Below are 26210 nucleotides of genomic sequence, written 5' to 3'. Positions count from 1 at the left end.
GATCATAAAAACAATAAGTTGCAATGGGGACAGGCATATCAAAAATATCAGAAAAGACCTTCAACATTTGCTCCTCCATAAAAGCAATGAAGAAAAGGCAGAAATTGTCAAAAACAACTTTTTTTTTCAGAATTCTGGAAATTAACTAAAGGCTTGCAATAATCTTATGAACGTTTATTAAAATGAAGGGCTAAATCTTAAAAAAAAAACAACAATGAGCTTTGTGGTGCTTTAACCTTCCCCATTTTCATTCTTTTATCCTCAGCTCTATTGGAGCATTTAAAATAAGCTTTCTTGGAAATAATATATCTGGGAAAATCAGTAGCATTGCACTGAAGGTTAGATTAGTTTTGGAGATCTCTAATAGGTCTATTTTCCCAAATTGACCATATTTTCCTATTTGACAGTTCCTTGAAAAAACTGCATTCATAGGGAGGGCTTCTCTTAATTTGACGTGAGTTAGAGCCAAGTTGGTGAGGAAAGATTTATTCCTAAGGTATTCGTTGAAAACAACTAGCAAAAATTGTTTAACATTGCAGATAGCTGAGGTAGCAATACCATCTGGGGCGAACAAAAGGCTGCACAAAAATATTAAAGGAAAATCTAGGGACTAAAATGCCCATGGGAGCTTTGAAAAACTCCAATATATCTTTGGGGATATAGAAGGACATGCGCATATGTAGAGATCTTCACATGTTTAGTAAAGGTCTGAAAGCATATTAATCTCTCACTTCTGGCTAAACTCAATGCTAAGTGAAGCTAAAAGGTGGAGGCTCATAAAAAGTTATAAAGTTCTCAGTATTAAAGGCATGACCCAACAAATACATTTTTGTGCCATTCAACAAAGACTAGGAGAACTATAGTTCAAAGCAACTAAGAAAATACATGTGTAATCATTAAGTGAACATTAAGTTAAACAAGTAAACAGACAAGTATATATACATAACAGATAACATACAGGCTTACCAGAATTAGCCCAGGAATAAGCCAACATCATCAGCAGCAACAACAATTAAAGAAAAACAAAACAGTAAACAACAAATTCTGGGGGGAGTAGTGAATTTTATTTCCAGAGTTGCAATGGTATATGGTTATAAACGTTCAATTTTCAACAATAAGTATTTAAAACACGGAAAGAAAAATGAAAGAATGGCCCATAAGCAAGGGGAGGAAAGCAGTTAATAGAACCTCTACTCAGAAAGCTCTGACATAGACTTATAGACAAAACTTTACATGGGCTATTATAAATATATTCAGAGAAGTAATGAATGCTATGTCTAAAGAAAAAAGGAAGTAACCAACAATGTATTACTAAATAGAGAACGTCAATAAAGTGGTAGATTATAAATAACTAATAAGAGGAGACAGCCTGGGAAAATGGCACAGAGAAGGCAGGACTAACTTGCAGCTCCCACTTGGACGGACAGAGCGGTATGTGGAGACACATCATGAACTTTTGCTCCAAGAACTGCCACAGAAACCTACCAGGAAAGCCAAGAGATCCACAGAGCTTTGAAGGAGGCACACTGCCACTGCAGGCTTTGTGGGACAGCAGAGGCACTGTGAGTTGGCTGGCTTTCTCAGCTGTGAGCCTTGTAGCCTGGGGCAAGTTCTCAGCCCTGCTCACCCACTGCCTGGAAATAAACTCCGTGCTTTGGTGGGGGACACAGCGGAAATGAGACTTACAAATTGAAGAAAACTAAGGAACATGGAATTTAAATGTAATGTAGATTATGGATTTTATCCACAGACATATAAAGATAGTAACATAAAAATAGTTCAGATTCAAATAAAGTTTAGCTAGTAGTATTGTTTCAAAGTTAATTTTTAGTTTGATAATTGTACTACGGTTATATAAAATTTTGCATTTAGTGGAAGTTGAACAAAAATATACAGGAACTCACCGTACTATTTTTTGCAACTCTGGTCTATGTTTAAAATTATTGCAAAATATAAAGTTTTAAAAAATTTATTAGAGGAGCTCAATGGCAGATTTAAGAAATAAGAATAAACAACTGTTGACCTCAAAGATCAGCCAGTTGATATGTTCCTGTTTTATTTGTGGAAAAAAAAATAAAAGAAAGAGGAAAATTAAATAGAGCCTCAGAGACTTATGGGACACCAGGAATCACGTCAGCCTGTGCATAGTGGGGGTCCCAGAAAGAGAGGAGAAAAAGAATAGGGAAGAAATGATATTTTAAGAAATAATGACGAAAAGCTTTCCAAGTTTGATAAAGAACATTAACCTATACTTCCAAGAAGTACAACACACTTCAAGGAGGATAAATTCAAAGATCTACACAGCAAGGTGTATTATAGTAAAACTATGAAAAACCAAAGAGAGAGAACCTTGAAAGTAGCAAGATAGAAATAATTCATTACATTACAGGGTATCTTCAATAATAACAACAGCTGATTTTTTTTAATTTCAACTTTTATTTTAGACTTAGGGGTACATATGATGCCGGTTTGTTACACGGGGATATTGTGTGATGCCGAGATTTGAGGTATTATAGATTCTGTCACCAAGGTAATGAGCATGACACCCAGCAGTTTTCCAACCTTTTCCCCACTCTCTCCCTGTCTCCTCTAGTAGTCCCCAGTGTCTATTTTGCCATCTTTATGTTCATAAGTACTCAGTGTTTAGCTGCCATTTATAAGTGATAATGTGTGGTATTGGGGTTTCCGCTCCTGTATTAATTTGCTTAGGATAGTGGCTTCTGGTTGCATCCATGTTGCTGCAAAAGGCATGATTTTATTCTTTTTAATGGTGGCATAGTATTTCATGGTGTACATGTACCACACTTTCTTTATCTATTCCACCATTAATGTGCACCTAGGTTGATTCCATGTGTTTGCTACTGTGAATAATTATGCTGACTTCTAATTAGAAATTATGGAGGCCAGAAGACAGTGGATACCAATTCAAAGTGCTGAAAGGAAGAGACTGTCAACCAGGAATGATAGATTTGTAAAATTATTCCTTAAAATTGAAAGGAATATTACAACATTTTAACATAATTAAAAAACAGAAAGATTTAAATGCTAGCCTTGCCTAGTAACGTAAAATAGTAACAAAAATCTTTTGGGTTTAAATAAGAGTACATTAGACAGTAAATTGCATCCACATGAAGAAATAAACATAATTACATAAGTAAATGTAAAAGACAATAAAACGTATTTCTGTTTATAACTCTTTTTATATCTTACTTTCTTAAAAACACTGACATAAATTAAACGATAAAACTGTTAAGATGTTTATAATATTTAAAGATATAATTTGTATGACAGTAGAGGCACAAATGAGAAAGAAGTAAACAGAGTTACATTAAAGCAATTGGTCTGCAGACTATGGAAATTATGTTGGTATTAGTCCAAAAAATGTAGCAATGAGGGAATCCCAGAAAGAGAGGAGAAAGACAAAAAAAGACATCAATATATTAAAAACTAAGAGCAAAATGTTATACATCAGTCCTACATAATCAGTAATTATATGAACTATAAATGATTTAAACATTATTTCAAAAGGTAATTGCTGGTGGAACACATTAGAAAGACATGATTCAATCATATTCTGTGGAAAAACACATACTTTATATTTAAATGATCAAATAATTTGAAAGTGAAAGGATGGATACAGGGATTCCATGCAGATGGTAATCAAAAAAGACCAAGAGTGGTTATAAAAATATCAAACTAAATAGATTGTATATTTAAAAAGAAGTTGCTAGAGGTAAAGAAGATATTTCAAAGGCTGAAAGAGCCAAAACACCAGAAAGACATGACAATTATAATATATGTGTATCTAACAACTGACTAAAAGGAGAAATAGACAATTCAACAATAAGTAGTTGGAGACTTTGTATGCTATGTGCATAATTGGTAGAATTAAAAGACAGAAGTTTGAGAAAGAAATAGGAAACTTAAACAACCCAACAAACCAACTAGACCTAATAAACATCTATAGAACGTTGTATTTAACAACAATAAAATACATATTTTTTAATTGTACAAGGTACATTTTCCATGATAGAACATATATTTGCACATAATATAAACTTTAATAAATTTAAAATCATACAATGAATGTTCTCTGACAACAACAGAATGAAATTAGAAATCAATAACAAAAATTAAGAAAATTAAATATAAGGAAATTAACACATTCAACTAAAATATGTGGCAGAAAAAAATATTACAAAAGAAATTATTTTCAATTTCCTTTTCTAACTTTAATTTCCTTGAGAAAAAAGTAAACAAAAGCCTAACATACCAAACTTTACAGGATGCAGTCAAAAGTGTGCATAAAAGAAAATCGATAACTCTAATTGTCTATATTAAAATGGTCTTATTTTAATAGATATGTTTGGATTTGTGTCCTTACCCAAATCTCATGTCAAATTGGAATCCCCAGTGTTGAAGGTGAAACCTGGCAGGAGGTGACTGGATCAGGGGTCAGATTTTCCTCTTACTGCTCTCATAAAAGTGAATGAGCTATTGTGAGATCTGGTTGTTTAAAAGTGTGTGGCACTGCCCCCACCCCATCCTCCTGCTCCAGCCATGTTAGATGTGCCTCCTTCCTCTTTGCCTTCTTCCACGATTACAAGTTTCCTGAGGCCTCCCCAGTTATGCTTCCTGTACAGCCTGCAGATCCATGAGCCAATTAAACCTCTTTTCTTTATAAATTACCCAGTCTCAGGTAGTTCTTTAGAACAATGTAAGAATGGACTAATACAGAAAATTGGTACCTAGGTGATATTATTTGGCTGTGTCCCCACCCAAATCTCATCTTGAATTCCCACGTGTTGTGAGAGGGACCAAGTGGGAAGTAATTGAATCATAAGGGCAGGTCTTTCCTGTGCTGTTCTAGTGATAGTGAGTAAGTCTCATGAGATCTGATGGTTATTATAAGGGGGAGTTTTCCTGCACAAGCTCTCTTTTCTTGCTGGCATCCATGTAAGATGTGACTTGCTCCTCCTTGCTTCCCACCATGATCCTGAGGCTTCCTCAGCCACATGACTGTAAGTCCAATTAAACCTGTTTCTTTTGTAAATTGCCCAGTCTTGGGTATGTCTTTATCAGCAGCGTGAAAACAGACTAATGTACTAGGAGAGGGGCATTGCTATAAAGATACCTGAAAATGTGGAAGGGACTTGGGAACTAGGTAATGGGAAGAGGTTAGTACAGCGTGGAAGGCTCAAAAGAAGACAAGAAGATGAGGGAAAGTTTGGACTTCCTATAGAATTGTTAAGTTGTTGTGACCAAAATGCCTCATAAGGAGAAACTATCATCCCAACACCAGACTCTGTGCACAGCCAGGAGATCACAGTCTCTAAAGGTCGCTGATCCAGCTTCAGCTGTGGCTAAAAGAGCCCCAGATACATCTCAGGCCACTGCACCAGAGGGTGCAAAGTATACACATTGACAGCTTGATGTGATGTTAAGCCTGTGGGTACACAGGAAGCAAGAGTTGAGGCTTGGGAGCCTCCCCCTAGGTTTCAGAGAATGTATGGGAATGCTTGCATGTCCAGGCAGAAGCCTGCTGCAGAGGAAGAGCCCTCATGCAGAACCTCTACTAGCATAGTTCAGAGGGGTAATGTGGAGTTGGAGCCCCCACACAGAGTCCCCACTGGGGCACTGCCTTGTGAAGCTGTGAGGAGAGGACCACAGTTCTCCACATCCCATGATGGTAGATCCACTAACAGCTTGCACCATGCACCTAGAAAAGCTGTAGGCACTCAACGCCAGCCTCTGAAAGCAGCCGAGGGGGCTGTATTCTGCAGAGCCACAGGGACAGAGATGCACAAAGTCTTGGGAGTTCACCCCTTGCATCAGTGTGGCCTGGATGTGAAACATAGTGTCATAAGAGACTATTCTGGAGCTTTAATATTTAATGACTGCCCTGCTGGGTTGCAGACTTGCATGGGTCCTGTAATCCCTGTGCCTTGGCTGATAGCTCCTTTTTGGAATGGATGTATTTACCCAATGCCTGTACCCCCATTGTATCTTGGAAGTAACTAATTTGTTTTTCATTTTATAGTCTCATAGGTGGAAGGGACTTGCTTTGTCTCAGATGAGACTTTGGACCGTGGACTTTTGAATTAATGCTGAAATGAGTTAAGGCTTGGGGGACTATTGAGAAGGGATAATTATATTTTGCAATGTGAGAAGGACATGAGATTTTTAAGGGAGCAGGGCTGGAATGATATGGTTTGGTTCTGTGTCACTGCCCAAATATCATGTCAAATTGAAATCCCAGGTGTTGGAGGAGAGGCCCGGTGGGAGGTGATTGGATCATGGGGGCAGATTTCCCCTTTACTGCTCTTGTGACAGTCAGTGAGAACTCATGAAATCCGGTTTGGCACATACCACCTCTCACTCTTCCTCCTGCTCTGGCCATGTAAAATGTGCCTCCTTCTTTTTTGCCTTCTCTCATAATTGTAAGTATCCTGAGGCCTCCCCAGCCATGCTACTTGAAAAGCCTGAAGAACTGTTAGTCAATTAAACCCCTTTTCTTATGAATTATCCAGTCTTAGGTAATTCTTTATAGCAATGTGGGAACAAAGTAAAATGCCAATATTCTAATCTTCTACCATAAAACTTGGAAAAAAGCAAACTAAAAACAAAATAAGCAGAAGAAATAAATTTATATATTACATAAACTTTATAATGTAATTAAAGCTACTATAAGTAATATCTATTTGGGGAAATAAATAAAATAGAATAAAATAACAAATGAGTTGGTTCTTTGCAAATATTGGAAAATGTTTAGCCACACCAGGCAAAAAAGAAGAAAATACAATAATAAAATCAGAAATAAAAGAATATACATCACTAATGACCTCACATAAATAGAGTGTATTATAATAGAATACTATGAGAAATTCTACACCTACAATTTAGGTAATCCAAATGAAAAATTTTTTTGCAATGGGACATTATTTGGTCACAGAAGGAAATACTTATAAATGTCACAGAGTGGATGAACCTTTAAAGCCTATGCTAAATGAAAGAAGCGAGTCAAAACATTACATATTGTAATATGTAGCTATTGTAATGTTATAATATGTAATTTTTAAAAATGTAATATATATGTATATATATATAAAACAAATATAAGGACATTACTATAAAAGGTCTCGAATTAGCAAATCTGTATAGACAGTAGCATTTGTCAGGAGACGAGAGGAGTGGAAAATGAAGAGTGATTAATAACAGGTATCTGGATTTATTTAAGGGTAAGGAAATATTCTAAAATTAGTTAGTGGTAGTGATTGCCCAACTCTGAGTATAATAAAGACCAATGAGTTTACATTTTAAGAGGGTAAAATTTTGGGCATATGTGTCACATCTCAAAAATTGTTATAAATATTATAGGTAGCAGAAATAAGATTTAAATATAGATCTCATTACAGTTTCATTCCAGTGTGCTTACCATAGTAAGTAAATATTACCCACATTCAAACTTATACTAAGAAAATAACTTTACACTTTTCTGTATTCATTTAATCTTAGTACTTTCCAGACTCCAGAGATATCCACATATATCATCTTATTTTGATTCTTCCCAAATCCAATTGTGAAATTGGATTATATGATCTCTGTTACTGTCCCTGTGTAATAGTGGAGAAACCTTGGAAACAAAGACGATAATAGATATAACCAAATTCACAAATTTAAAAACTGGCAGAGTTTGTCAATAGTTTTTTGGTGCTCTGAGCCATATTCACTTGGCTCATCTGTACTTTTGCAGTTCTGGTTGACAGGATTTACATATAGAAGTAGTGTCCCTTCTCAAGCACCTTCCATGTTTTATCTTTCAGCTTTTATGCCCAGGGATTTTGTCAGAATCTCTTTTCAGCCTCTGCAAATTAGCACTGGGAATTCATACGCTAGGACATCCTCACCTGAAAGACATGGAACTCATGGATAATTGCCTTGGGTGCTCATCCTTCAGAAGAAGGATTCTAAGACACCATTTTATCAGAGCATGTTGGAAGAGACCCAGTTGCCCCAGCAGTAACACTTTTAATAATTAAGTTGCATTTTATTTTCTTCGTTGCATTTTTTATTCTTCCTGTTCCATCATATGCACCTTACTTCTTCAGAACAAACTCCAAAATGAGCTTATGCATTCCAGTTGTTTTCTCAGGTTCTACGTTTCTACAAAACACAAACTAAGGCAGATATAAATATGAGTAATTGGGAAATCTGTCACAATCAAGCAGTCTCCTCCAAATACTTTGTTGGCAACATGGTAAGAACATATATTTCTAACTTGCATTTACCACCATTTTTTTCCAATACTTATTTTACTTCCAGTTTCTGTGGATCTAAATTATTGCTTCATATATCTTCATGTATACCATATTGGAAGTGGCTGAAAAACTGAGATATGTTATCATGTTTCCCTCACTAGCCCTGCCTATTAAAAATATGCACTGATGACAGAACTGTCAATGCCCTTTAAATTATGTCATATATACATTTCTTTACTAATCTATAAGTTGGAGAGGGCATCTCCTAATGATGAAGCCCATCTGTGTGTCTGTATTAACTATAAAAAGAAAATAGAAGAGAAAAAAACACATTTTGTTCTGAGAAAACTATTTGTTTTGGGAACTTATATATTTTGAAAATGATGCATTTATACCCAAGGTAATAAGTCAAGCTAACTCTACAATAATTACCTGTTTTGACTTTAGAAATTGAGTGCATTATGAACACTTTCATTGAAAGGTGAATACAAGAGTACCCAGAGGCCTTTTTAATGGAGCCACAATTAGATGAAACTGTATTATTCTTTACCATGCTGTGTTTCCCATTAGTTGGTGATCAAAAGAAAAATTCCAAAAAAGATCAGTAGGATGCAAGATTGATTACAGACTGATTCAGTAGTGTCATCACTAGCTAGTGCAATCTCAGCATGAATGGAGTCCCCGGAGAGTCAGTTGCTATGTGATAGCACTAGAGAGGGGAGAAATCAAATGACTTCTAGAATGTAGATTGGTTTAGGTTGCATTACACAGGAAAGGATTATATCTCATACTGTCATCCATCCTGGCATCTGAGAACAGTGCATCCAAAACATCTAATTTCCACAGAAGGTATACATCAACTTTGCTGCATAGCCTGATTCAGCAACTCCTGAGAAGAAAGGGAAACTGTACCGCTGCTATGTGAAAACAGCTGCAATTAATTATAGCATGTTTTTGGTGCTTCTTGCCAAGGACATAAAACTAATTTTTCATTATTATTATTCATTATTTATATCTATTATGTTTATCGTTTTCTCTTAACATTATAAATCTAAAACAGAGTTTCCCGTCTACAGCAGTCATTGCAGTAACTATTGAAGGGCACTGGGAATAATAGAAGAAATAATGAAAAGGGATAGTTAAGGCTTAGGATCTAGTTCTAGTTCTGTCAAAATCTGGCTGTGTGAAAGTAAATGATTTAAATTAGCTGTGCCTCGATAAGCTCATCTAAAAATATAATAATCATAACTGAAATTCCTAAAAAAAGGACTCTGAATTTTGCAGTTTTTGAATTTTACTTCAAATTTTATCTAGAGCTATGATTCTTCAAACTATTACAAACACATAAGTTTCTAATGGAATGTAGGTGCTTTTCAGCACTGCTGAGACAAAGTAACTGTACTTGAATAATTTATATTTGTATCTTAAATCTCTTTTGTCTATTGATTAAAATAACTTGAATAGTTTAGTATAAGGAACAGGGTAGTAAATACTTTCCAAAATAATCATCTCATTGGTACATCAAATCAAAGCATTTCATTGGAACATCAAATCAAATCTGTGTTGGTCAATATTAGGCAAAAATGAAGTAAAGTATATATCTAGCCCTTTCATTTGACAAGATCCAGAGGAAAATACTATTCATAAAGAATCCTAGTATTTCTTAATTATCCTGGGCATTATCTCAGATTCAGAAGAGAACCCAGAAAGTGGCTAGTAAGAGCATATTATGGTGCATTGCAAGGTCTTTCTTGGATACACAGAAAACAAATTGAACCTGGCAAATTGTCTAGCAGGGGAGATGGTTTCAGCCTAACTAAAAAAGGCTGTTTATAGCAACTAGCAAATGGCAATCAGTGTTTTTCTAGATCTCCCATTGAATTGCTGCCTCTAAGGAGGAATTACAATAGTTTACACATTTTTATATCTAGGCTCCAAACTCATTGTAGTTCTGCTATATGTCTCCAATGGCCGATATTACAAATCTGAGTGTTTTATATTTTCCCAGCTCCTCTATTTCATTAATAAACCTACTCTGGGTCACTTGAAATTATTATTATTTTTAATTAAAATTTTTATCACAACCAAATCTATAGTCTTTAAGAGGATAAAAAGGGAGAAGTATGAGCAATTCAGTATCCATTAATTTTACAAATTAGTTACAATGGATAAGTTCCTTGAGAAACAAAGGGTTGTAAAACCAATTTCAGTACAATTAGATAAATCTAATAGTAATGTATTTATTACAAATATTGAAATCATTCTTAAAATATCCAACAAGGGGATTTCCAGAATCCGTGGATTCAACTGGTGAATTTTCCCAAAGATTTAAAGAAGAAATGAAACCACTTCTTCAGAATGTCTTTCCGAACATAGAATAGGGACATTGTTTAACAAACTAAGAAGGTCAGCATTATTGTGAGGCTAAATATGGACAAAAATGTTACAAAAACAAAAAAAATCAGAACAATTTTTATCAAGAACATAGCTACAAAAGTTCTCAACAAAATACTAGCAAATCAAATTTAACAATAGATCAGAGAAAAAATATATCACAACCAATTGATTTTTATCCTGATAATTCAAGGATGTTTCATTATTGAAGATCAATTAATGTAACTAATCCTATTGAGTGGTCAAGAAAAAAAAACATGAGATATTTAAATAGATGCAAAAAAGCATTTGACAAAATTCAACATCTATTCATAAAGAAAATTCTCGGAAAATTAGTTGAGGGAACATTTATTACCTGATAAAGTATATCTACAAAATCCTACATCTAACATAATTTTAATGGTGAAACTGAATATTTCCCCCTAAAATCAATAACAAAGAACGTATACTTTCAACACCTGTATTCATCATATTACTGGACGTCCTATTTAGTGCAATGAGGCAAGAGAAATTAAGGAAGAAATATACAGAGTGGAAAGGAAAAAAAACCACTTTTTACGGGTGACAACTATCTACATTACATTTCTTTCTAATTATGTGTAAAGTTTCAAAACTAGTAACTCAGTTCATCCAGGTCTTGAGATTCAGGGTTCATATGACAAAAATCAATTTGATTTTTATTCTATCAATAAACAGCAGTAAAATGACGGTTTTTCTTATAGCATCAATAAAAAATGAAATGTTTGAAATAAACCTAATATTTGTAAAATATTGGTAGCTAAAAATTACCATACTGAAAAAAAGTTCAATGGTAACACAAATAAATAGAGAAATATGCCATATTTATGAATTAGAAAACTCAAAATTATTAGAAATCAACTCTTACCAAATTAATTTAAAACACACAAAGTTGTACAACACTTTTTCACCACGACTGACTGACAGTGCATAAAAATTCAAAATAGTTCTAAAGAAAAAACAAAATATAATTCACAGCTTTGGGATAATAAATATTTTATTATGCACTTACAGGTTCTGACTTTACATTTGTAAAATGTCATAAAATATACTTTTTCCTGTTTTAATCATAACCAGAAGGTTCAGAAGAGTACTAGCTTATTTCCAGACTGTCTCTGCATCTGATGCAAATCTCTCCTTCATCTTAAAGCCGTCCAATAGTTGCTTCTTTCTGCTCAAAACACTAATACAGGCCTATTCTATTTTCTTCATCAGTATTTTGTTTTATTCTAGGGTCATATTTTGATAGGAATATGGTTGAAAAATGTAAAAACTCAAGATATTTTTTTCATTGAATGAGTGAGAACTTGGCCAAGATGGAGTAGGGAAAGTTATAGCACTAACTTTTCATATCTGTATTCCCTGTCTTTTTGACTAGAATTGGAATTCTTGGGCAATGAAAATTGTGTGGTCATTCATTTTAAGCATGGTGCATTGGAATTAGGACAAACTCAATATATATAATAGTATCTATTTTCTGTAACAATTAGCTATTATTGTTTCTGATAATGTTGATATATAAATTATTTCAAGATTTAATTGTTTTAACTTAACACATAAGAATGATACATATTTAAGGAGTACAGTGTGTTTTCTCAATATATGTATACATGAATCATATTCATCCAATTAGATTATGATAGTTATGACATTATATATAATGAGATCTTACATAGCAGAAATGATGCTAAGAAAATGCATTAATAAATCTGTCAAACCTAACATGGGTAAGGATTATGTTTATACACATTTTATAGAATACTTGATGGAGTGCCTTACCAAATAGTTGTTTATTTTTCTCATGTTCTGTAATAGATGTTTGGAAATAAGCATTTTAGTACTGGTGGGACAGAAATATGAAGATACGAAGGAACCAAGCTCTTTTGAATTTTCACTTGGACATTTGTAACATCTTAAAAATAAATTCTATCCTTATGGTCTTAAGATGGCTACTCTATCATCATTCACCAAATCTATTTTCTAGCCTGAATGAAATGACATAGCATAGAAAAACAATATGACTTATAATGAAGAGAACGAAACTTAACTTCTGTTTATAACGTATTGAAGAGATTATCCATGGTTGAAAAGGGAAACTATGAAGCTGATCATTGGGTCCATTCTATGTTATGCTGCATCAAGGGTTCTGATCATAATGAAGAAGAGAAGTATAATTTTTGGAGAAACAAATAGCAGAATTTTCCACAAATGTTTAATCAACATCAAGAATGTAAAGGCATGTCTTTGTGGTGTTGGTTAACTATTACTTAATGATCAGCCAAAATAAGAGGTGTTTATTTTATATATTTTATTCTTTCAAAAAACTGAAGTAGCATAAGTAACTTGCATATTGGCATTTAAGTAGTAATTGGCAGAATTTAGATTTAATTCCAGTCTTCTGAATCTCAGTTCTCAGTTATTATGCTCAAACTTCTATTTTATTTTATTTTGTTTTATTTTATGCTTCTATTTTATTTTGTCACCTTATAATAAAAACTGAAAAAAGTAGAGTTGAATTGTGAAGAAACTCTCTGGCTTTTGTTAACACAATTTTTTTTTCAGAATAGCACAAACTTTTAGAAATAAGCTTGACACTAATTTGATACAAATGTGGGACCTCAAATGATGCCCCTGTAGAATAGCCTCCCAAAGGCAACGTGCAATCTTCATCCATTAGATTCAACTTCAGTGTTCTGCAAAAAATTTGTCCTTAAGTAGATTCCAATAAACAAGACTGATTTAGTTAGCAAGGACAATGTAACACTGATGCTACCACCATCCTTCAAAACTATGCACAATTGCACATTATCGTTTTCCTGTACCTAGCTTTCAACATAAGTCTCAAGAGCCTGTATGTCAGCATAATGTGAGTACTGCATCACTAGTCTAGCTACAAATTTTCTTCACAGGAAAATAAATGGTGTTTATCTTTACTGTTATTTCTGACCCTTCTGGCTCAACCTCTGTATTGTATTCTATTATAAAGAAAATTCAGACCTTGAAAAGGGTTAGGTGTGTATTTGATAACAGCAAACTATGCTTGTGTTTCCTTTTTCTCCCTAAACCATGATTTCAAGTCAACGAATTATATTCTTTTATGAGTACACAGTAAGCCAGTTATTATTTCTTGTGGTTTGCATAAATTTAGTTGGTAGTAATTACTTAAATTTCCTCAGTTCTTCATAGTACTATATGCAGAATTTTATTCTGTATTACAACCTTGTCTGTTTATTGGTAAATTTAACATCTCACTCTTATTTAAATTCTCCTTAAAGAGTGTAGTTCTGTGATTTTATTCTCCTTAGAGAATTTAATTATGTGATTTTTGTCAATAGTCCTAATAAATCAATTCTACATTTATTCTCTTTCACTGCTTTAATTCAGATATTTTAAATTGTATGTCTCTTTGCCACTTGAATGTATGTAATGATTTAGAAGAAACAATGTAAATCTGGAGCTATGAAACCTGGGTTAATACTGCAGTGCCATTTAGTAGTGAAGTATCCTTAAGACAAATAACTTAAGATTTTAGTATTATAATTCTTCCTTTGAAACATGGTGAGACTAATGTTAGTCCTATCTACTATATATGAATGCTTCAAAATCAAATGTGTGTAAAACCATACAGTGTTTAAAAACCTTGCTATATATGCATTGTTTTAGAAGTTATATCTTTCATCTAATACTATCTAATATTTATTTAATACACCCTATGATCCAAGATCATTCCTGAAAATCATACGCCATTCTGAAAAAGAAAATTTTAGGACTTTTTCAAGTAATATTTGCAGATATAGTTGACGGCGATGAATTTTTGTTAACTATTATTTCAATTTAGGCAGCCTAGCACCTTAGAAAATTAATTTGTCTTTTATCGTCCTTCTTGAAAATTTTGTCAAATAAAATATATTGCAATCATATTAAATATAGTTACTGAGATTAAAAACTAATTCTTCTCCTTGAGGATCTTCTTGGAGGAGATGGAATAATCACAACAGTGAGGCAATTGACATAATGAAACGATAGAGAAAATACAATAGGAATAAAGGTGGGAGATGATTGATGATTAAGTTAATGCCAAGATAGTGTGAAATTAAAAAAATAAAGAAGCAACTATAATCAGAATTGACTAAACAGAAAATTTCTTTTATCATGGCAATAAAGCTTATTTTGGATGTCTTCTTAAGAAAATGGCAGTATGTTTTCACTTGATGGATTATTAGAAGTGATTACATTAATCACCCCTCAGAACTGTTTGGGATATTGTGTCCATGCCAAAGTTGAGGCATACAAAATAAATTGGTATGGTACATTTGGAGCAGTTACAAAGAAGGATCACAAACATTACAAAATTTAAAGATAAGCACTAAGACAGAGCATCAAAAGGTTAAATACGGCCATATTGAAATATTTTTGAATATGTAGCTGGACTAAGTCCCTTTAATTAGTAGAAAACATCAAAGCACCTTAAAGCTTGATACATATTGAAATGGTTATTCTATGCATTGCTTTTCACAGTATTTGACTCCTTTTGTCTGATGGCTTAATTAAATAATATCTTCCTTAAAAAATTGTTGACATCCCTGTTTTCCTTCATACAAGAATTTGAGAACAATTGTTCTTCTCATGTCTACTTTGAAAAATGGACCAAAGAGCTCATAAGATAAAAGTTAAATAAGCCCCTGGCAGGTTCGGAAAAATAGTTGGTAGTTTTAAAGCTGTGATGTTAGCACACATCTTTTGAGGATAAAACAGCGCTTCATAAATTATTCTTACAACTCCACAGAAAAAATAAACAAAATGAATGATATAGAATTCTGTAACATATGCAGACTTTGACACTTTTACTGGAATTTAAATTTTATTAGTCATTTGGTGATATAATCTTCCTAAAATAGAGTAAGTATTATGCACCTATACTCTTTAATGGACTTAGAATTTTTTTCCCTCTAGCATGAATTCCAAGCACTAAGCAAGGAATATAAAGAGCAGGGGTTTGTAACCTCCCTAATTTTTGATAGTTTTATTGTGTTATCATTCTATATTGCTTATATTTCTGAAACGCTGGCTGATGTATCACATTCAAATTAGTGTCCTCTTTTTGAAATGCCCTCACTTAATTGATCTCCCAGTTAAACTCCCGTTTATCATCTAAAACACTTACAAGGATGTTGTCTCCTGTCTTCATCCTTTACTGGTATTCTTCAGATGAAATTAACCAGTCCTCCTCCTGGGTTACTCTTAAACTTTGTTCAGGCTTAACAGCAAGAATTACTAAATATGTTTAGAGATCCTCAACACTTCAGTAATTGCCCCTCTATCATCCATGTCAGCGTTAATTCATCTTGTTACTGATCCTGAATACAGTAGATAAAATTCTAATGATGCCCTCATTCATGCTCTGAGTGGTTTCACCTCTTGACTAACCTTTGTCACTTTCCCTATAACCACAAGCCTTTAGTAAATTCAGTGATGAGATTTACCTATACAATTTCCCAAGGAGCTGAGAATTTATCCAATTTTATCTGGATATTTTTTCTTTCATTCATTCTCTCTCTTTCTCTTTTCAAACACATACTCACTTATCCTTTTCCCTTATTGCCTTAATTTTACTTACTTCTCAAACCCCTATCTTACATTTTACTAGTCATACATTGGAAATACCAGAAAGATCAGACTAGGTTAGCTGTTTCAATTTCTTCATAGTTCATCTTTGGATTATGTAGCTCACCCTGGGATATCAGTAGGAGAAGATACAGAGTGGCTTTTAGTGGTAATTAAATGTTTTAGTCAAAGTGCAGCATTTTATTTTCTTTACATTTCATTAGTTAAATTAAGTCACCTGATCTCACCAATCTGTAAGGGGCTGGGGAAGGTAGACATTTATGTGCCTGGAAGAAAAGAACTGTATATCAGAGAGCACTGGTAGCATCTAACACATATGCTCTTTCTTATTTTGTTTGTAGGCTTTCATATCTGCCTTACTATTAAGTTTCTGATTATTATTTTACTTCATAATTATTATTCAGTCCTCATTTCCTTTACTAGTTCTTCAGTATTTGACATATTTAATCATCTTTTTATTAAGTGTTTTTTTCCTCTGCAGAATTCCATTTTTCTGGCCAGCTCTTTTCTCTATGCTCCTTTTCAACTTCTTCACTCATACTTTTTCTTGTATTCAATATTTTAATATGCATGATTCTCAAGGTCCTGTTCTTATGCCTCTTTTTTCCTATGTAATGTCATTTACTTACACGGTTTTATTATTCATGTATACATTGGTGACCCTTATTTTTACATGTTTTTCTATTCTTTCGGCTTTTCATCTCACACTTCTTGGATTAAGTAATTTTTTACAGGCATGCATACCAAGAACTCATACTCACTATACCACAAATTCAAACTTGACTCAATACATTTACCCAGATGCAGTCTTTCTTCAGTGTCTTCCTTTTAAAAATTATTATCTTATTGATAATGGACAGATGAATATATTAAGAGGCCATAATGTAATTCCTCTTTCACAGTTTCCTCTCTAGTAAGCAAATAAAACATTCATTGAAGAGGCAGTTATTTATCTCCTACTGTAAGACATAAAATTAAGCTACATATAAGTACATAAATGTGTAATTGTATTAGTCTGTTTTGGATGGCTACAAAGGAGTACTTGGGGCTGGGTAATTTATTTAAAAAGAGGTTTATTAGGCTCCTGGTTCTGCAGGCTGTATAAGAGGCATGATGCCAGCATTTGTTTCTGGCAAGGGCTTCAGGGAGCTTCCAAATCATAGCAGAAGGGAAAGGGGAGCCATCATCATATGGTGAGAGAAAAGAAGTGAGAGAAAGAGAAAGAGGTGCCAGATTGTTTTTAACAATCAGTCCTTACAGGAACTAAGGGTGAGAATTCATTCATTACCATGAGAAAGGCATGAAGCCATTCATGAAGGGTCACTCGCATGATCCCAACATCTTCCATTAGGCCCACCTCCAACATTCGGGATTGAATTTCAACATGAGATTTGGAGAGGACAAACATTAATATAAGAAATTTTGTTCTTGAGTTGTCCATAATCAGCTTTAAAAATAGATGGGTTAGGTGGGGCGCAGTGGCTCATGTCTGTAATCCCAGCACTTTGGGAGGCTGAGGCAGGCAGATCACTTGAGATCAAGAGTTCAAGACCAGCTTGGCCAATATCACGAAACCCCATATCTACTAAAAATACAAAAATTAGCTAGGTGTTGTGGCAGATGCCTGTAATCCCAGCTACTTGGGAGGCTGAGGCAGAAGAATTGCTTGAACCCAGTAGGTGAAGTTTACAGTGAGCCGAGATCACATCTCTGCACTCCAGCTTGGGCGACAGAGCAAGACTCTGAAAAAAAAAAAAAAAATAGATAGGTTAAACAATTATAACTTTGAAAAATGCAACATATTGTGAGATGTTCTACAAATAAACTATAGTTTCTGATGAGAAATCAGAGGTAAGAAAGTTTATTGATTCTGAGTCCCAAATAATTTTAGAAAATAGTGTAATTTTGCATTAGTCTGTTAGGGCTGCTAACAAGATACCACATTGGCTTAAGACTAGTTGGCTTAAATAATAGCCATTTAATTTCTCACCATTCTGGAGGCTCGAAGTCCAAGATTAAGGTACCATTGGGTTTGTTTTTCTTTGTGAGTCTTCTTAGCCTTTCAGATGGCCACCTTCTTAGTGAGTATGCACATAGTCTTTCCTCTGTGCAGTATGTCTTTGGAGTCTGTGTGTCCACATTCCTTCCTCTTATAAGGACACCAGTCCTATGAACCTCATTTTAACTTAACAGCTCTTTAATGGCTCTATCTCCAAACATTGTTGCATTCTGAAGGACTGTGGTTCAGGGCTTCAACATATGAATTCTAAGGGCATGTGTGGGCACATTGTAACCCAAAACTTTGTTTTGGCTATTGTAGATTTTAAAACTTTTAAATCATCTTTATATGTTCTTGCTTCACCTTCCAAAGTGGTTTTCCCACAGTAGTCATAATAAGTAATTATTGATTGAAATAATGCTTATATATCAGGAATTAAATAAGAAATCATCTTACCTGGCTGTCTACATTGACAACATTAATTTTGTAGAGCCGTTATTTTACTCAAGTATCTTAAAAGAGAACTTTGCCTTACTACAGACATTTCCAATTGTTGTGAATCCCTTTAATATATATGCACATGCAGGAAAAATGATCAAATCTGAATGTATTGTCTTAGCTTTCAGGCAGATCCTGAATGAATATCTGAGTAATCTTTTGTAGAGCACTGTAGTCAACAAGATGTTTTTTAAGACTGAAATCCTGGAATAGTGGAGATCTTATTTTTAAAACCGTGTAGCTTTCAATTTTAAAACATATAGAGGCTTAATAATTTTTTATTTCTGATATATTTTATGTTGGTATATTAAATAATATATAAATTTTTGAGATTGTATTATTTTGGAGTAGAGAATCATCATTAGTATTTAACTTAATGGTTATGGATAAATATTTTAGTTTTTAAGCCAATGTGTTTTAAAGATATTTTCCTTAAGTAAACTAAAATATAAATATAGCTTGTGGGTAAATTTAATCATATATGATATTAAGTTATAAAGCCACATTAAAAATTTCTTCATCATTAAATTAAATAAGCAGGAAATATGTATCAAATAGCTCCAAGTGCACTTAAATGGAGTTCATATTTATTAATAGCAAAGAGATTATATATGTGAAATATTCTTTCATGAGTTTTACAAATATTACATATTTAAATCCCCAGCAACAACATGAAGCATATGGTATTATTGTTACGGTTATTGTTATACAACATATTTTTATAATGTGGAAACCGAGGTCCTTATAGGTGAGCTGTTTTGCCTAAAGATAGTTTATAAGCTCGAAATCTAAGACTTAGTTCTAAAGTTTATTGTTAAGCACTAAACACTCTTTTACTGCAAATACAAACCTGTTATCACCAAACTTACTGTCTGGTTCACAAAACAGGGTGTGGGAAACAGTTTAACTAAAGAAAATTTTTAGAATTTTGTCATGTGGTAATGTATTGAACATGTTACACCTTGAACCAGGAACCTATAAACCCAAGGCTAGTCTTTTCTCACAAAATTTAATTAAACGGACGGTTCTAAAAAGGCATTCTGGTTAGAATCCATAATAACACGGTGCACGTGTGGCCCAAAGGATTTTCCTGTCTAGCTCATCCTCTTCCTCAAAGCAGAAAGCACAATGATCTCCTGGCCCATACATGGAAAGGCTCTCTCTTCTGCCTGTACATAGTCTTCCTGTGCAGTTGATCCCTAGGTCTTGATTCTGGGAGGGTGAAGAAGGGATCTTTATGTCTATGAAAACAGTACTTTTCTTGATTTGGCATCTTCTGCCAATGTGATACATCCATGCCCTTATCTTCCAACATTCCCCCTAATTATTTCTGAAAACTTTACACACACACACACACACACACACACACACACACACACACACACACAGAGAGAGAGAGAGAGGATATTTATTTAAAAAGTATTTTCAACTGCAAAATTCACCTTTTCATTCATTAACTACTTAAGCTCTGATCTCTTGCTTTGTTATCTACTGCTGTCATCCAATGTCTGCAAGTATCATGCACGTATTGTGTAAAAGTATTGTGCAGGCCCACCACCTCAATGCTGCTGTTTGCTGCCACTCCCACAGGGGCTACAGTGATAAACTCACAGCTGCAACTTTGGTACCATCTCTCACTGATGCTAATGATGTCCCACTGTGCAGAAGCTGCTGCTTCTGAATTGTCAACATTGCAGATGTTACCCTGGTGTGGATTTAGTTAAGACACTTTCTATGTTCTCTAATGAAGCAAGAGGGAGCCACCTGTACTCTCTGGGGTGATTCACCCTGTTTGTTATACGTGATGCTAGACAGCGCTGTTTTGCACTTCCCATGTATCACAGAGATTTTTGTAATGTCAGAATTTACTTTTTGCAGACACATCCCCCTATGAAGAAGTACAAATCCATGATGTCTAGGCTAGAGGTCAGCCTTATTCAAAATTATCTTTCCTCCCTCATCCTGCCTGAGGTATTGTTTTTAAGGCAGGCATAGCTTCCTTCTAATCTTTTTTTCTGGAGAGCTGCTTGCTAGGGAATTTCTCATATCTCATGCAAATTACATCCTCAGAGATTTATTCCATCAATCCTGCATACATGGCCTGAGATGACTGAATTCTGGGTAAAAACAGCTTTGAGAAAAGAATGCAATCCTTATAATTAACCTCTTGGACTATGGGATGAGCCATACTTGTTATTAAAACATTCATGATGAAGCTGCTTAACATTGCACTTCCCCTTTCTGGTCATACCTAACCGCCATAAAGATGTTCCCTATTGGTTTATATTATATGCTGACTTTCCTTTCTTTACCAACTGTTTTGTGTATCCAGATTTTAGATCAGAGACAATATTTTAAAGTTCTAATGGGGTAAATGGTTATCATGTTCTTTTTGTTTGTTTCTTATAGCAGCCACCACTATGGAGATGACACAGAAAATGCCATGTAAATGCTTAATTGTTTACATACCACAAGCCATTTCATAGTTGGCTTATCAACATTTTGTAAAGTTTTTCCAAATGATAGCAAAATATGGTATCAAATTACTATTTAACTAAGTCAAAAAATTTACAATGTTGTTTTATACTTCACGTCATATTTTCTTAAAAATAATACATTGCATGCTTTTTTACCAAAAATCAACATTTTAAGAAATGCAAGAAAAGAGTATGAAAATAATTTCTTCCCAGGCTAGTGTAATTGTTAAGTAGAGAGTGATTTATACTTAAACCGTAATTCAAACAAAATTTAGCCTGACATTTCATAAAACCTCTCAAAATTAAAATTGTGTACAGGGTAAAGTGGCTGATGTTTTTTGGAGGGATAGCTTTAAATCTGTCACTTTCTATCCTTCCTCTCCTAATTCACATCTTCCTTCCTTCTTGCTTGCTTTGCCTCCATTCATCACAGACACCACAGCTATAACAGCAGCACTATTCTTCACTCTTAAATCATGGGCTGTCTCTGGCACTGTCACGGCCAGTGTTTGAAACAGGAAAAAGAAAACCCAGAACAGTAGTTGCAATAGCACAGGCATCATAAATGTTCCCCAGGACTCCCATCACACAATCCATTTGTGCCAAGTTTAGGTACAGATCTCCTCGCACTACTGACTAGCAAATCATACAGGAGCTGTAATTGTATAGTAGATGACAGTCACCTGGCACATCTTGCTGTTCAAGAGGGAGAGGAATTTAGGGTCCATGGCTTCTTAAAAGTAAATAAATTGGTGAGATATTCTTTGAAATAGACCATCCAAACAAGTTCCCTTTGGAAAAATTGGTTAGAAAAATATTTTAATTATGTCAAAATTTAAAAGTTTGAATATGACACTTACGATTTTTGCACACACAAAAAACACAATCATTCCTGGTCACCATTCCTGAGTATCTGGAAGAACTAAGCAAAAGCAGACAAATGGTGGAGCTCAGTCTCTCGCTAATAATCTAAGCATTCATTTTCTCATGATTTCTTTTGCTTATTTATCAAATACTAATCTGATGAAAACCCTAAGCATAAATGCATTTAATCAGTATTTGACGAATGAATGGAAAAAGTCACATGTATAAATGGTATAAAATGACACATTTTTTTAAATCTTCTGGAGGCTTAAATTTTATTAGAAAGAATGAGATATATTCATAATATACACATAAACAGCTTTATAATAAAGTAGAAGTTTACCACATCCAAAGTGTGGTAAACTTATTCACTTATTGCAATATAGTGAAATAAAAACAGTGACCAAAACTTTATAATGTCTGTATATACACTAGACATTGTAAAATCATTTAAAAATTTTCAGTGTCCTCCTTTGATCTGTAGTTAAAGTTGTAGTTTTTTATTTTGTTTTTACTCATTGCAACAAAGAAGTGAACACATCATTGAATACTGAGGTATCTCAATACTAGGATGATGGAAAGGATTGATAGGATTTGGCCTTTGTAAGTGATTGGGGGAACGTTCAAGGAAGCAGAGCTTTGCTCTACATTGTGTGCTGTCAGAATATGAGGATCATTCTATGATTGAGCATCTTAAAGACTTTATGTAAAAGGTGAGAGGAATAAAGTCTAAAGCTGTACTTGATGAGCAGCAGTCACTCATGTTAGCCAGAAAAGCAGAAGGATGTATGGTCATCTTTGTCGTGTAGTCAGCATTCATTTGTTTTGCTTTCTAAGTTCAGAAATTATTAATGGATGGACATGGTTTCATCTTGATTTATTATGATCATAGAGAGACTTTGTCTGATAGTATTTTGTGAAACTCTTTATGTTCAACAAGACAATGCTCTAGCCCAGCTGTGAGTGAGTAGCCAGCTCTTAGCAACACCGAACTGACAGAACTATGCCAACACTCGGACTGTCAGACACTGCTTTTCTCTTTTTCAAACTGCATCCATGTCCTGGCAATTTACAAACCTATTCATAGAAGTCAAAAGTAAGTAAGACCAACATGATGGTGAATGACAAAAGCAGAAACAAATGAGTATTAACTATTGACTTCACGTACAAAAAGCGGATAAGCAGACAAATCAAACACGTGGTATTAAGAGCTAGGATAGTCATTATTTTTGAGGAATGTTGTGGTCTGGGAAGTGACATGGAGCAAGTTCTGCTTATGCCAATATTGATTTATTTCTTGACTCAGGTATTGGATATACTGGTATATGTTTTTTCATTTTGTAAGAATTCTTTGAATTATGTACTTAGCATTTTCTCTCCTTTCTGTATGTATGTTATTCTTCACAGAAATGTTATAAACTAATATAAAAATTAAAAAATAAACTCAAGTGAATGTAATAACTCATAGATGAAAGCTGAGTATTTAAGACAACTTTTGCCTGGAGGATTTTTGCATGAGATTTATTTAAATTTCCACATTAAGTTGAGATAGGGTGAGTGGGAGATACAACCCTGAACCCACTACTATCTGGCACAGTTTGGAGCCCCATTTCCGTGTTCCTAGAGCTGGGAACTGACAGGGATAAACGTGTGCTGTCCCCCCTGATAGCCACTAGCCACACGTGTCTATTGAGCACTTGAAATTTGGTAGTCTGAATTAAGGTGTGTAGTAAGTGGACGATACCCACTGGGTTTGAAAATTCAACAAAATAATGTAAAAAAAATGTTAATACTTTTATAGTGATTATGTGTTAAAATAATATTTTAGAAATATTATGTTAAAATGAATTAGTAAAATCTTCACCTGTTTCCATTTTTAATGTAAATACTACAAAATTTAAGATTATATTTTAAATATAATTTAAAATATAGCTTATATTTGTGTTTCAGATTATATTTCTTTTGAGCACCCTCAATGTAAGAATGAAATAACACTTCCCTAGGTATTGAATTAGATAGTGCTTAGGTAACTTGGGATAGAGGAAAGAGGGTGAGGGTGTCATTCCAATAACTAAGGCACATAATTGATACGCCAGCATTGGCTGTACTTATATTGTCTCTGAAACTAAAGCACAGAAGAAGACATCAGGCAGAAGAAAAAGGATATTATATGATACAGTATCAGAAGGCTCCAAGAATATACCAGGGCAGGGCAGATGAACAAACTGACCATAGTCATAAGCAGTGTTCTAAGAGAATGCTTAGGAAGCCTCCAAACACTATATATCAAGGAAAGATTTCCTTATTGCATTTTCCTCTGTCCTCTCATATTGTGTAATCTCAGATCTTTCTAGAGGGAGCCTGTGGCAATGAGATTCCCCAAAACAGCAAGGAGAATCTTTACTTTGGAGTAAGAGCAGCTCTACCACTAGTGTTTCCTCTTTCTTTATCTTTATTTTTGTTTTTTTTTTTTAGGGGGATGGTAAGACAAAGAATGTTTAATGGCAGTGATGAATCTGTACCATCTAATAACCTGTGTGGCTGGCAGGGAGGATGTATAGGAGACACCAGTATGTAATTACAAGCATGCTGTATCCCGGCTTTGTTACAAACTCTTCCACAGAATAATAGTATTTCTCTCTCCTTTTTTGATGAAGCTGACCACATGTCCCTATTCATGTATTTGTAGAAATGAATCGGTGAGAGACTAAAGTCCACACATGACAGGATGAGCCAGAAACTCAAGTCATGGTGATGATTGAACTATATTATGACTGACAAATAGGAGATATTTTCCTCTAGGACAGGCAACTATCTGCCCCCAGAAGCAGAAGTTAGCCAAGAAATTAGCCAGGCAACAGCAGCTGTTGCAGTAGAACAAGCAACTGAGGATCCAGGAAATGGGGCCACAAAGAAAATAAGAACAAACAAGTAAAGCACATGCACTATGCTACAGGATTCTGTAAAATGCAGAATGGTTATGATAAGTTAATAAAAATGGATAATTTTGTTGATTAATTATCACATTAATTACTTTTTGCCTGAATTTCTTGTATCCTGGGTTTCTCAGATTCTGCAGGCTATTATAATTGGTTAAATTTGCACTCTGTATCTGAACTTCTGAGTTCAAAGACTTGCTCCGTTGTACATTTCATCATCTGTAAGTGGGAATGATGAGAAAAGTAGAAAATCTATCGCCAATTAGTCTTGAGGGTTAAAAATGCTTATACTAATTATGGTTCAGCCTTCCTAGGGTTATTATAAAGATCATGCAAATATTTACTATTTTTTCCTACCATCAGTATCATCATCATCATCAACATCATTTAATCATCCTTTTAATTATCATTTTACTAAGTCCAGCCTGGTTTCATCCCTCCAGACTTTTCTTCATACTAATACAAAAGTAACCATTCAAAAAGGCAGAGTGGACATTGCATTCCAGTTTAAAATTATCTAGGGAACCCTAATTGACCAGGAAATATAAAAATCTGTTCTTGTGGTTTATCAGGGCCTTCATGATCTATCTTGTGGACATCTCTTCAGATTCATATCCTACTTCTTACAACATGTATCTTTCAATTTCATTATAGCAAGCTAGCTGCTGTCCCCTGACCCCAATGTATTTCATTTTTCCTTTATTTCCAGGACAATGCTGCACTCTCCTTAGGAAGAGATCTCTCAGCTGCCAGAACATAATTTCCCTTCCAAGACTCCGCCAGTATATCACCTTCTCAAGGAGCCTTCTGACTCCTTTTTTGCTCTTTTGGCATAAATTTGTGTTCGTTGGACTTCCATAGCATCATTTGGTTATGCTTCCGATACAATTCTTAAAATATAATACTGTATTGTCCTTGTCATTTGTCTGTACTTTATAGATCCTCAATATATATTTGGTACTAAAACAGAGAATGAGATACTGTGCTCTGAGACCCAGATAATATGGAATAAAAAATACTAATGATAGACTGGATAAAGAAAATGTCACACATATACACCATGGAATACTTTGCAGCCACAAAAAAGGATGAGTTTATGTCCTTTGCAGGGACATGGATGAAGCTGGAAACCATCATT

At 34.3% G+C, this 26210-nt stretch overlaps 1 long non-coding RNA gene across 1 annotated transcript in view; it reads left to right on the top strand.

Moving 5' to 3' along the window:
* Positions 1–25855, top strand: part of LOC134758241 (uncharacterized) — a 109773-nt gene extending 83918 nt beyond the window's left edge. The window contains exon 4 of the long non-coding RNA XR_010133211.1: positions 25782–25855. This is a non-coding gene — a long non-coding RNA (uncharacterized lncRNA). The remainder of the gene's footprint in view (positions 1–25781) is intronic.
* The last annotated feature ends 355 nt before the right edge of the window (positions 25856–26210 follow it).

Source organism: Gorilla gorilla, chromosome 3 (assembly GCF_029281585.2).
Source record: "Gorilla gorilla gorilla isolate KB3781 chromosome 3, NHGRI_mGorGor1-v2.1_pri, whole genome shotgun sequence".
NCBI classification, from domain to species: domain Eukaryota; kingdom Metazoa; phylum Chordata; class Mammalia; order Primates; family Hominidae; genus Gorilla; species Gorilla gorilla.
Note: the sequence above shows the minus strand (reverse complement) of the source record. Positions and strands in the feature narration are given on the sequence as shown.